General features: G+C 38.7%; 1 pseudogene; it reads left to right on the forward strand.

Annotated features, from left to right (window-relative positions):
• LOC107694084 (potassium voltage-gated channel subfamily KQT member 1-like) overlaps positions 1 to 12,272 on the forward strand; it is a 24,103-nt pseudogene that overhangs the window by 708 nt on the left and 11,123 nt on the right.

Below are 12,272 nucleotides of genomic sequence, written 5' to 3' on the forward strand. Positions count from 1 at the left end.
CATCCGGTAGTGTCTTTCATTCCAACATAAGAAAACATTTCTGGAATCTGCATCTGAAATAGTATTTAGATGTATTTACACAGTTTATGTATCTCAGAGGGGACATGGATGCATTTAACCTGCAGTTACAGATGCATAAATAATGTTTTGTTTTTAACATAAAATGTTAAATATTGATATTTTTAAAATGATTTAAAACATGAAGAAAATAGTTGAAATGTGAAATTAAAACCGCCAGTAGGTGGCAGCAATTGAGCAAAAACAGGCCATTTTGTGTCTAAAATGTAAGTCACTTATTGCTAACTTTATTGAACTTGTATAAAATGATTATTAAATTTATCGTGCTGATATCTGCAGAAAAACGGTACTCGTTGTGTGATATATATTAAGTTAACTAATAACTATATTAAATTATATAAATATAAAAAGCATACAGAAGCATTTTGCCGTATACAAATTAGAATGCCTAGAGTTTTGAGTTTTAATAGACTAATAAATCACGTGCGTGCACTCTGTGTGTGATTTGGTGATATAGCCTAATCGATAATGTCAGATCACACATCATTACAACAATATTGTATTATCGCACACCCCAGCCTCGACTTGAGTGGGAAATGAAATCGACGATTGTGCATGCACTTGCATGAGCAAAGGTGTTTTTAGGAGTCTAACTTGCAGACGCCAGACCACTGATTTGTCAAACCTGCCACTAGTGTTCTTCTGACTTCTGACTATTTTGTAGTAAGTAACGAATATGCTTCGGGGAAATGTATTGGAGTAAAAGTATACATTTTAATTAGGAAATGTAGTGGAGTAAAAGTGAAAGTTGGCAGAAATATAAAAACTCAAGTAAAGTACAGATACTCCCAAAAATACTTAAGTACTGTAACGAAGTGTTATTACTTCGTTACATTACACCACTGGTCAAAAGAGCTTTTAGGCTTTTTGTGATTCGTGCAGCGAATAGAAACGAAACATTATCCAGTGCATTTTATCTTTCCAGATGTCCTGCAGCGATTAGGGATGAGGTGTGATTTATTTGCCTGAAGTGATATTCCCTGTTATGAAGTGAAAGGGCTTCCTAACCCCTGAGTTTTTAAATATTTGTTTCTAATGCTGGTGGTGTTTGGGGTGTTAGGACAAATCACCTTCATCCAATTTGCACAGATAAGACACTATACAGTCGGTTCCCCTCCCCCAACACAGTAGCTAATGCCTTTCTATTGTGTGCGACAGGATGTGAAGGACCTTATGGAAATACAGATAAATCTATATAAAATAAAACAGTGTTTTAATGTGTGACTTTTCAGTCAGATGAGTTAAAGAGTTAAATATTTCATTATGAAAATTCTGTTATCATTTACTCACCCTCGTGTCATTCCAAACCTGCATAACCTTGAGTTCTTTTGAGGAACATAAAAGAAGGTATTTTGAGAAAGGTCTTTTTTGTCTTACATTCTTCAGAATAACATCTTTTGTTTTCTCTAGATGAAATAAAGTCATACAGGTTTTTAATGACATGAGGATGAGTAAATGATGACAGAACTTTCTTTTTTGGTTGAAATATCCATATAAGAGCTCATTATTTCCTCTTTAATTCCCTAAAAGTTTGCACAATGTCACATCAGTAACGGGTTTGCTTTGTGTCTTTCTTTTCAAGAGTGTGAAGGGTTAGTTAATGCTACCGGGTATTATTTATTATCGGACTTTAAGTGTTTGCTTTGGCTTGAGCATAAAAGGCTAGAGCAGAAGAAGTCACTCAACGCCAAGTCACAAGCTCATAGTAAGTCAATTTTTAATATTTAATGTAATCTTATAAGATTGAGGACAAGGGTCAGCTGGCCCTTGCTGTTATTACAGTGAACCCTTCCTCTGCTCACCCTGGTGACTGCATTCCAGCTGCGTTCTGGATGGGATATCTGATTGCCATGGTAACTGAGAGAGGCCCTTGCATCTGGGGTCTTGTTTCCTCTCACCCTACACCCCCCCACGAAACTGATCCCATGGCCTCTGTCGCCCACTGGCCGTCCACCCAGACCTTTCGTATGCCAGCTGGTCAGTGTGATCACAAGCCTAGATTTAATTAGATAGCAAGTAGAGGAACCAGCAGCATGGAGTGAACAAAGTGGGAACTGCTAATCAGACATAATTAGAGGGTTAGAAAAGACTGAAAAAGAGTAAAAATTTTAAAACATTGACACAAACAATTTTAGCTTGCAGCAGTTTTCAATTTCTTATTTGATAGGATAAATGAATAATGAGGAGTGAAAATGATTATTGTATATATTTTTTATGTTCCTAAAAAAAATGCATTTGACTTGATAAACAGTGAGTTGGCCTACTTTCAGTCCAGTTGCTTGCAGTCTCTCTCCTCTGCTGTGACCTCAGCTGCTTCAACTCACTTTTCTGCTACTATGCGTTGTTTCACACCTCATGTTCTGTCTGTTCCCACAGGCTAGGGCTGTGCCTGCAGTTTCATTTCATTTTTGGAGGAGCTTTAGACAGGCTGGGCAAGCGAACTCCCCGGCTTTGTGCCAGCAGCCGTCCCTAGGCAGCTGACCAAGCTCCTTCTTAGCCTCTTCTCAGACCCGGATCCAGCTCTCCAGACTGCTTATGTGACAGAGGGCTTCACGGCCAGCCTCATAACTCATACATGTCTGGTTCCTCGCAGCTCTCAAAGGGCCTGCGCTGGAGCAATGTGAAGGCAAAAAAATACTGTATTTTTTTTGCCTTCACGTTGCTCCAACAGCAAAAGAAAAAAATTCACTTGTTAATGACTTTTCAATAAAGAAAAAATATAGGGACATGTAGGACAGTCAGAAGAAAGAAGCTTATAAATTTACAGTTAGCCCCTCACAGAAGTGTTTTTACCATTTTTTTATATTTAATATTTGATTTTCAGAAATAATAATATAAAAACTGTATTCTATTGATAATGTTAATTCTCCGGAAATGTGCATTCACACACTGTGAACAGGATCCATTACCCTGATCAGCGGTCCATTCACATGGCAGTGTTTTAGGAATCAGTTCATTTTCGCACTCTTAAAATTAAAAGTTCTTAATAGAACCAACAAGAGATTATCGCCATTTAAGGCGTTAAAGATTAATTTTCCAATTAATCATGATCTTCATTTGAACAGTCCTGATACTGCTTCATAAAATCCTGTTTACTCTATGCATGTTATCAGTAGCTGCTTGAAAAAATATTTGTACAGAGTTTGTCTCCTGCAGATGTAACGGCGTTCTGTTGAAGGTGACCTGTGACTTGTTGTTAATGGTTTCAATTAATATTTTCATAAAGTACCAAATTCATTATCAGTGTTTCCTGTACAACATTTCAGCAGCGGGACGCTTTAGCGATAAGCCAAAAGGAATCATATTTTACCGTGAATGTAAGTTTGCAGTCTGAATTATATGAATGGGACACATTAAAGACAGTGTACCACTAAATAATGGCAATGAACATCTTTCTAATGAGTCTTTGCGGGATCTGCCTAAAAAAGAACATTGGCTACTACACAACAAGTGTATTCTAATTCATGGACAAATGACTCTAATGAGCCATTTTAGTGAATTAGTTTAGTGTGTTTTTAGTAAATAAAAACATACTAGTGGAAACTATTACTAAATATTTCAGAATGAATCATGAAACACCACCCTCATTTTTATAATAAAATGAGAATCAGAATCAAATTGAATCAGGAAATCTCTACCCAACGCTAAAGCTGCAAAACATAATTTAAGATTTAAGATTGTACTTTTTTATAAAAGTGTTTCCTCTTTCTAGGAACTGATCACTACTCTTTATATCGGATTCCTTGGACTTATCTTCTCTTCCTACTTCGTGTATCTGGCAGAGAAGGATGCGGTGGATGATAGTGGTTTCACAGAGTTCAGCAGCTATGCTGATGCTCTGTGGTGGGGTGTGGTAGGTAGATCCCCACCCATACCTTTCATTGACACAATGGCTATTACATGGATAATTGAATGCATACACCAATGAACTGGATCATGTTGAGTAATGGGTGTTGCATGTCAATGTCTTTTCTGTACATATGCTCAGGTGACAGTAACCACTATTGGCTATGGAGACAAGGTCCCTCAGACTTGGATAGGGAAGACCATTGCATCATGTTTCTCTGTCTTTGCTATCTCCTTTTTTGCCCTCCCTGCTGTAAGTTACAGAGATTTAATAGCCTGAACAATTGTTCCTCGCACAGCAGGCCAGTGTATGAAAAGAATGATAGTATTTCCCCACAGGGAATCCTAGGCTCCGGTTTTGCTCTGAAGGTGCAGCAGAAACAGAGACAAAAACATTTCAACAGGCAAATTCCTGCAGCTGCATGTCTGATACAGGTGTCTCTTCCTGTTGCCTATAGATGTAGTATTCCTTATTATTTGTCACTCATAAGGATGGTCAGGCTTTCCAGAGTCAATCTGTTTCTTCTATTCTCATGCCGAAGGCATCCTGGAGGTGTTTTGCCTTAGAGAACCGTGATTCTGCCACCTACAAGTTATTTGTGAAAAGGAACATCAGCAGATCAGTGTCTAGCCCTAAACTGAAGGTAGATACATACATGCACAGATGGACCAGACATGATACAAAAATGTACAAGCACAAACTTTGTCACTAATGTGAAAAGAGTGTTAGTTAGTTGCTTATTTTGTATTTTTCTACTGAGCGTTATTTTAGTATTATCGATGTAGTATTATAGTATTTTTTATTTTACATTTTCAGTTTTCAGTTTACATTTAGTTGAAGTTTTAGTAAGTTTTAGTGAAACAAAAACGATTTAAATGGCTTCAGTTTTTCAATGGTTTTTAATGGTTATATTTAGTTTAGTGCATATGTGTGTTTGTGTATATATTTTGTTTCAAACTGTAGTACCTGCAAAGAATTAGTGTTACCATTAAAGGGTTAGTTCACCCAAAAATGAAAATTCTGTCATTAATTACTCACCCTCGTGTTGTTCCAAACCCGTAAGACCTTCGTTCATCTTCGGAACACAATTTAAGATATTTTTGATGAAATCTGAGGGCTCTCTGACCCTCCCATAGACAGCAAGGTAACTTCCACATTCAAGGTCCAGAAAAGTACCAAGATATCGACAAAGCAGTCCGTGTGACATCAGTGGTTCAACTGTAACGTTACGAAGCTACGAGAGTACTTTTTTGCGTAAAGAAAACAAAAATAACAACTTTATTCCACATTTTATTCCACATTATTCCACGTGTCCAAAGTGACACAGTAGAGACGAAAATGTAGAATAAAGTCGTTATTTTTGTTTTCTTTGCGCAAAAAAAGTATTCTCGTAGCTTTGTAACTTTACAGTTGAACCACTGATGTCACACAGACTACTTTGTCGATCATCTTGGTACTTTTCTGGACCTTGAACGTGGTAGTTAACTTGCTGTCTATGGGAGGGTCAGAGAGCCCTCAGATTTCATCAAAAATATCTTAAATTGTGTTCCGAAGATGAACAAAGGTCTTACGAGTTTTGAACAGCACAAGGGTGAGTAATGACAGAATTTTCATTTTTGGGTGAACTAACCCTTTAAGGTTTCTCAAGGGCTTAGATTAAAAAAACAAACATTTTTTTTGAGCAGGTGAAGATGAGGAAGAAAATGAAGAGTAATGACAGGGATGATGGACTGAGTTCTCCTACCATACCTTCCATAACCTATGACTCCTTAGATGACGGGAAGGACGGTGGAGCAGATACAGTGCGCAGTATTCAACAGTCAGGTATTACCAACAATAAACTAGGATACTGTTGACCTTTTCACCCTCTCTTCTGTTTTTCACCTTTCATGCTCTTGAAGCATCTCTCCTCTGATATCCTTCATTTCCCCTCTCCATTCTCACAGAAGGGGCAAACACACACAGAAGATGTGGTGAGCTCCAGTTAGTGTCTATTGCTACATGTGTCTGTACTCACTTGCTAACTACCATTCCGTATGCCTGTCTGTTTTGATTCCTTTTTTCAGACAAATTTATAATATTGAACCACATGCCATTTGTCTGTGAACTTTCATATCCATCACAGTATAATTACTTGGCATGAAATACACATCATTTGATTTGATATGTGCCATTTGAAAGCATTGAGATTGATCTCTCTTCTCACAGAGCGGGTGCCATCCTGGAGCTCTCTATCCTCTTTCCAGTTCTCTACATCTCCCGGTAGGTAACAAAACCTTGTTGGCTTTTTTGAAATTGGAAAATGCAAAGCCGTTTGGCCTGTTTCAGTCTGAAATGATGCGCGTGCTTTGTGTGTCTTTAGGGAAAAGGCCTGGGATTTTGGAAGTGCAGCCTCGGCCCACACTCCAGAGGAGCAGCAGCATCGCAGATGATATGGAAACTGAGCCGGAGCGAGAGATTTCGCTCGTTCCAGTCACTCATGTGTCTCAGTGAGTAAGAACGTACAATTTTTAGCGTAATTTAAACTATTACTCTATATGTCTATATGTCAACCGCAGACAGCAGACAGTCAATTATTCAAGTTTCAGAAAGTTTCCACTACTTATAATCTTTCAGAACTCTTCTGGATGACATGTCATGCAACATCTAGTGGATGGGCAATTAAAAAAGTGTTAGCTTGATGGTGTCAGAGTTAGCACACCCCTGCAGTTCACACTCACAATATTGGCTCTGTAAATGCAAATGGGGTCTAATCATCCCGCTAATCTCTGCAGTCACTGGATTCTCAGCTCAAATCTGTAAAAACACTTTTAACACATATGCGCCATCTCTGCTGGAGCACGTCTCAGCTTTCCGAGCCCACCCACCTCAAGTGAAAACGTGGCTTAGAAGAAGTGCACGGTGCATGTTTCTGGGCCCCAAAGCATTCCCATGAAGAGTGGTTATGTTCCAGGCTGTGTTTTGCCTGAGAGGAGGTCATTATCAGAATCTCTTTGCCCCATTAGCTGTTCAGCATGTGGAACAGCGCAGGGCCTGTGTATACTGCAAACCATTTACTTACACAGGCAATGGAGCGACCCCGTCTCTGAATAATCTAATGAACCATGTCTCTGTTGGGGGTAATACAGTCCATTAGATTATCCAGAGAGCCCCTTTCCATTTGTGATGGGATCCACCACTCTACAGCATCTAACCTTAGGCCTCTATTACCCTCTGAATTATCTGAAAATACAAAGGTGTTAAGGTTTTTTTTTGTTGTCCAGCTCAAACTTTTATTTATTTTGAGAAACCACAAGAGGGCAGTGGAGGTGTTTTTGTAGACCAGACCCTTCTCCTGGCACTTCAAAGCAGGAGATTCTTTTGGTGAACACTGGCAAAATCATACTATTGCTGCTTTAAATATTTATTATATTCATACAGAGTGATGTAGGAAGTCAAACTGAGAAAACACATCTTTTGAAAGACAATCTGGGAGCTATTGTAGTCTAGGACTGGTTTTCTTATCTTTGCACAGTTCTTGTGTGCAAACATTTACGTTGACCTTGATGGAGCTGAAGCTGAAGTAGCGATGATATTAATCTCAGAATTGATACAATTACAACGTTGCGTGTACACTGAGATTAATGTGATGACGTGGGAAAATGTTGGTGTTTTCCACCAAAGCAACTTTTAATTTTAATTAGGTAGATATCATTTTTTTAGAGTCTTAAGTATGATTCTTTTCTAAATCCTCATTCTTAGCAGACATATTGCATCTCCTTTACAAAGGAGCATTGTCACTACAAGCTTTCATTTGATCTTTGAAGTTTAATGAGCTTTCATCCGCCTCACACTGAGATGCAATGGCAACAGCTGGCTTTTCTCTCTCTCTCTCTTTCTTCTCCTGCTCAGTGTGGGTGTGAGTACATGTTTATTTGTTTATGTCCAGCAGAGCAGGGTGGGGACTCAAAAAGACCAGAACCATAACGTCTCTTCTGCTCTCTGCTCAACTTTTCTCATCTTACTCATTCTCTTCTCCTCTTCACTCCCCTTCGCTCCTCTCCTCTCCTCTCCCTTAGGACATTTGTCCTGGTCTGACCTTTGACCCAGGCTGTTAACTCAAGAGGTGAGAGAGGCACAAAAGCCTCCTCGTGCCTGCAGCTGAAACAGTTCGGCTCCATTGGGGGTGGGGAAAGAACAATGCCACAGAAACATCTCTCTGACCGCTGCGCTCCTAAAACACACACCGGAGGATATCAACACTACCTACACACTCTCACTACTACCTATTAGACGTTAGGATTTGTTGTAGCACAATGAGGTGTGGTAAATAATGAATTTGTCGTCTTTTGAAGACTCTTTAAATGTTTTGAATCAAGCAATTCAGTAGAAAATAGTCATAGTCGTTATTTCATATAAAATACAAAGATGTATTTTGCAGCTGCCTGGAAAAAAAAACTCCTGTCCAGAGCGACACAGGTATAAAGATGCAATCAAAGCAAACGCAGGTGCATCTGAAAGTGCCTATTTGTACTCGCACATATCTGCTGTTGCAGTCTTGTAGGGCTGTGGTGTGAGGTTTACCAAAGGAGACCCGAGCTGAAAAGATTGATTTATTCTCAGTAAACAGAGAAGGACTTCTAGTGGCGGAGGCCAAGCCAGGCCGTCTACACTGGTGCAGAGACAAAGAGCCATTGTCTGTGGCTCTGCACATGCCAACAATAGCCTGACTGACAAGCGGTCCTATAGTTGTAATGGGCTTCTGGGCTAAAGAGCGCAACAGTGACTTTTGTTAGAAACACTCTTGTCTTCCAGAGCAGTAATTTCCATGCTGGTAATTTCACAGAAATTTTATGTATGATGCATTATATACATATTTTCCTAAGAGATGAACATACTACTAAACTATTTATTTTTAGGTAACACCATGTTCACAAAGGTATTTGTGATTCAACGGTTAAATATATGAAATATTTCCCAGGTCCAAAACACATACAGACTCAACGTTTGCCTGTTAGAACTGAGTATAGTGTGTGTGATGAGAGTATGCCGGTGTGATTTGGAGTGTGTGGCGGTGTGTGAGGCGTGCTGAATGGGACAGAAACATTGGCTCACTAATGCCTCTTCAGCGCGGCTTGCCAGCACAAGTTTCTTTATCTTGCCGTCACGGCCCCTTTTCTTCCCCCTTAACAGTAATTGTGTTTCGTTACAGTGTGTTAGAGCTAACGAGGGACATGGAGCGAGAGTCAGCCAAGCAGTGAAAGACAGACAGAGAGAGAGAGAAAGTTGCTCAGCAAGAAAGAACACATCCCAGATGATTCTCTCATTTGCTGTCAGACCAAAAGCCCAGCAAGACCCTCTGTAGAAGTTTGTAACAGAACACTGCACACGGTGAACTTGACAACTAATTGGACAAATTCTTGCGAGCAGCGGTTGTCAGCAGCAGTGCTTTAAAAAAAAAAAAAAAAAAACTTGGGCATTATGGATAGCTGATGCAAAAATTAAAATATTCAAGAAATGGCTGAAAACTCAACTGCATCCTGCTGACTTAAGAAAATAACAAAAATTATAATTATTATTATTCTGTGCTTTCACTATCATAGCTTGTACTGTTCTGGACAATTTTTCCAATCATATATTACATGCTTAAGATGAATCATTTGTAGGTCACTTTGGATAGTGCTTTTTAAATGAATAAATGTAAATGTAAAAATATATTGGAAAATAAATTCCTAGTGATTTTTTTATAATGATGGTCAGTGTGGTACAATGTTGTTTTGGACCCCACTGACTTCAATTGTATGAGAAAAAAAACACTTGCAATTTTATTTAAAATACCTTCTATTATGTTCTTCAGAAGAATAAAAGTCATGCGGGTTTAGAATGACGTCATGGAAAGTAAATGATGACAGGATTTCCAGTTTTGCATCAACTTTTCCTTCAAAATTGTTTAATCAGCTTTTCAAATTCAAAAAAATGCACACATAATACATTTGCCTCCTTAACAATACATTTGTTGTCTATGAGCACCAATATTTCCGTTTCACTTTGTGAAAATGTCAGTGTGCCATATCAGGTTTCTTTCAGACGGCCCGGCAAAGTTAGTGACTTTGTTAGCAGGCAACACGATATGACAAAAGGCTCGGAGGCCCCTGGTGATGTATAAGGACTTGCGTTGAAATGAACGCTGTCGGTTTCTTTGCTGCTGTAATGTTTAGGATCATTTGAGGCCACAAGTTTGGGACATAAGCCATTTAGTCATGGTGTATAGCAGCAGAGGACCCAATGTCAAAGTGAATGCTGCATCGCTGTGTGTCACTCCTCATAAGGACATTTAAAACTCTCCGTATTCGCCTGGCGCTTTGATGCTCGGGATGAAAGAGATCTTTGCTTGGCTGAAGCCAGAGGGACCCCTGCTGTGTGTGTGTGTGTGAGCATCTTGCGCCCGCACGTCTTTGTGCGCACATATGTGTGTGTGTGATGGCTTCTGGCCAGCGGCCCAGACTCCCCCCAGGCCTTTACCCCAGCGAACAACGTCCAATCTTTGGTCAGCTATTATCAATCATTACTGCCTCAGTGTCCCTTATCTCAGCTGACCACTTATTAAAATGTCATTGAGGTATTTGAGCTTGAGGGGGAAGACGGAGCTGATATTTGGGATAATGTCCTGTACAGCGCAGCAGAGCCCTCTAAACCTTGTGATTCTCAGACCGCGGCTAATCGGAGCACTCTTCCCCTCCTCATCCACAGAGCTATTCTTAGACACACAGGGCCCCCATGAGCCTTTTAGTGCCATAGTGCCACGATCCTGCAGCCTGTGGCGCAACACCGCTACACAAAGGTCTTCATCCTTTGACTCACTGAGACGAGTCACAAGAGTGCACATGGCCTCTGTGGGGGACATTGTGGTAATTGACGTGTTTGTGATTCATCATGACATAACAAAACATTAGGGAGGGTTTGAGTATGCGGGCCATTCCTTTCGGATGATTGAGTCGTAAGTTATATCATGCAGTTGAAGTTTCTAAACCTTTTTAAATGTATTTGAAAGAAGTCTCTTATGCTCACCAGGGCTGCATTTGTTTGATCAGAAATACAATTAAAACTGTGATATTATGAGCTGGTATTAAAATAACAGTTTTCTATTTGAATATATTTTAAAATGTAATTTATTCCTGTGATGGCAAAGCTGAATTTTCAGCAGCCATTACTCCAGTCTTCTGTGTCACACAATCCTTCAGAAATCATATTAATTTACTGATTTGTTGCTCAAGAAATATTTCATGTTATTATCAGTGTTGAAAGTGGTTGTTCTGCGTAATATTTTTGTGGAAATCATGATGCATTTATTCTTTAAATGAATAGAAAGTTGAAAAGAACAGCATTTATTTGAAAGTTTTTGTAACAATGTAAAATCTTTCCTGTCACTTTTAAATCAATTTAATGGATCCTTGCTGAATAAAAGTAAATAAAAAGTGAATAAAAGCTTCTGCAAAAAAAAATGTAAATTAAGTCAAATGTACAACTCTGAAAATTCAAAATTAAAACGTTATGTATGCACAGAAATTTTGGCTGCCGAAAATTCTATTAAAGGGGTCATATGATGCTGCTAAAAAGAACATTATTTGGTGTAATAAATATGGTGCGCTCATGTACCGCTCATGTTTACCGGAAAAGCAAAGTCCGCTCAAATAATTTGCTAACAGGAAATTTCTCTGTAGTATACAGTAGTATACTGTAGTATACTAGTATAGTGTTTGCAGTAGCGCTACTGTGCTCTAACATGGCAGCGCTGGTAAAACTACACTACCCTCTCATTCAGTGATCTGCTCCCCGCTATGCTCTACTCACATGCTCTGATAATAATAGCTTTGTAGCACTATACATTATTTGGATAATTAGGGAAAAAAATAAAAAACATTGAACTGAATAAAAATAACATATTGCTATTTAATTTTAATATATTTTTATTGTTACTTTCAATAAAAGTGTGGTTATTTTATTGGCTTTTTTAAATTCAGTATCATTAAAATTATTGAGTTAAATTAAAAAGTTTTACAAAATTACTTTATATTATTTAATAAAATAATAAATAATTATTACAAAGCATTTTCCGTTTTGGTTTTCAGCCAAGTGCATCCAGGATTTTCGGTTTCGGCCCAGAATTTTCATTTCAGTGCATCCCTAGAATTAGGAAAGTAGGTAGTGACTACTTATCTTCATAAATGTAAATAAACTCTATTTATGTGTTAGACATGCATTTATTGTTATCCGTCTGTAATTTTGCATGGTCTCGTTTATTCGCACATCTTTCTGATTGAGTTTGTCTTTTGCAGTACCACTGAGGCCATGTTGGTGTGAAAGAGTG

This window comes from Sinocyclocheilus anshuiensis, unplaced genomic scaffold (assembly GCF_001515605.1).
Source record: "Sinocyclocheilus anshuiensis isolate Anshui unplaced genomic scaffold, SAMN03320099.WGS_v1.1 scaffold2408, whole genome shotgun sequence".
Lineage (NCBI taxonomy): Eukaryota > Metazoa > Chordata > Actinopteri > Cypriniformes > Cyprinidae > Sinocyclocheilus > Sinocyclocheilus anshuiensis.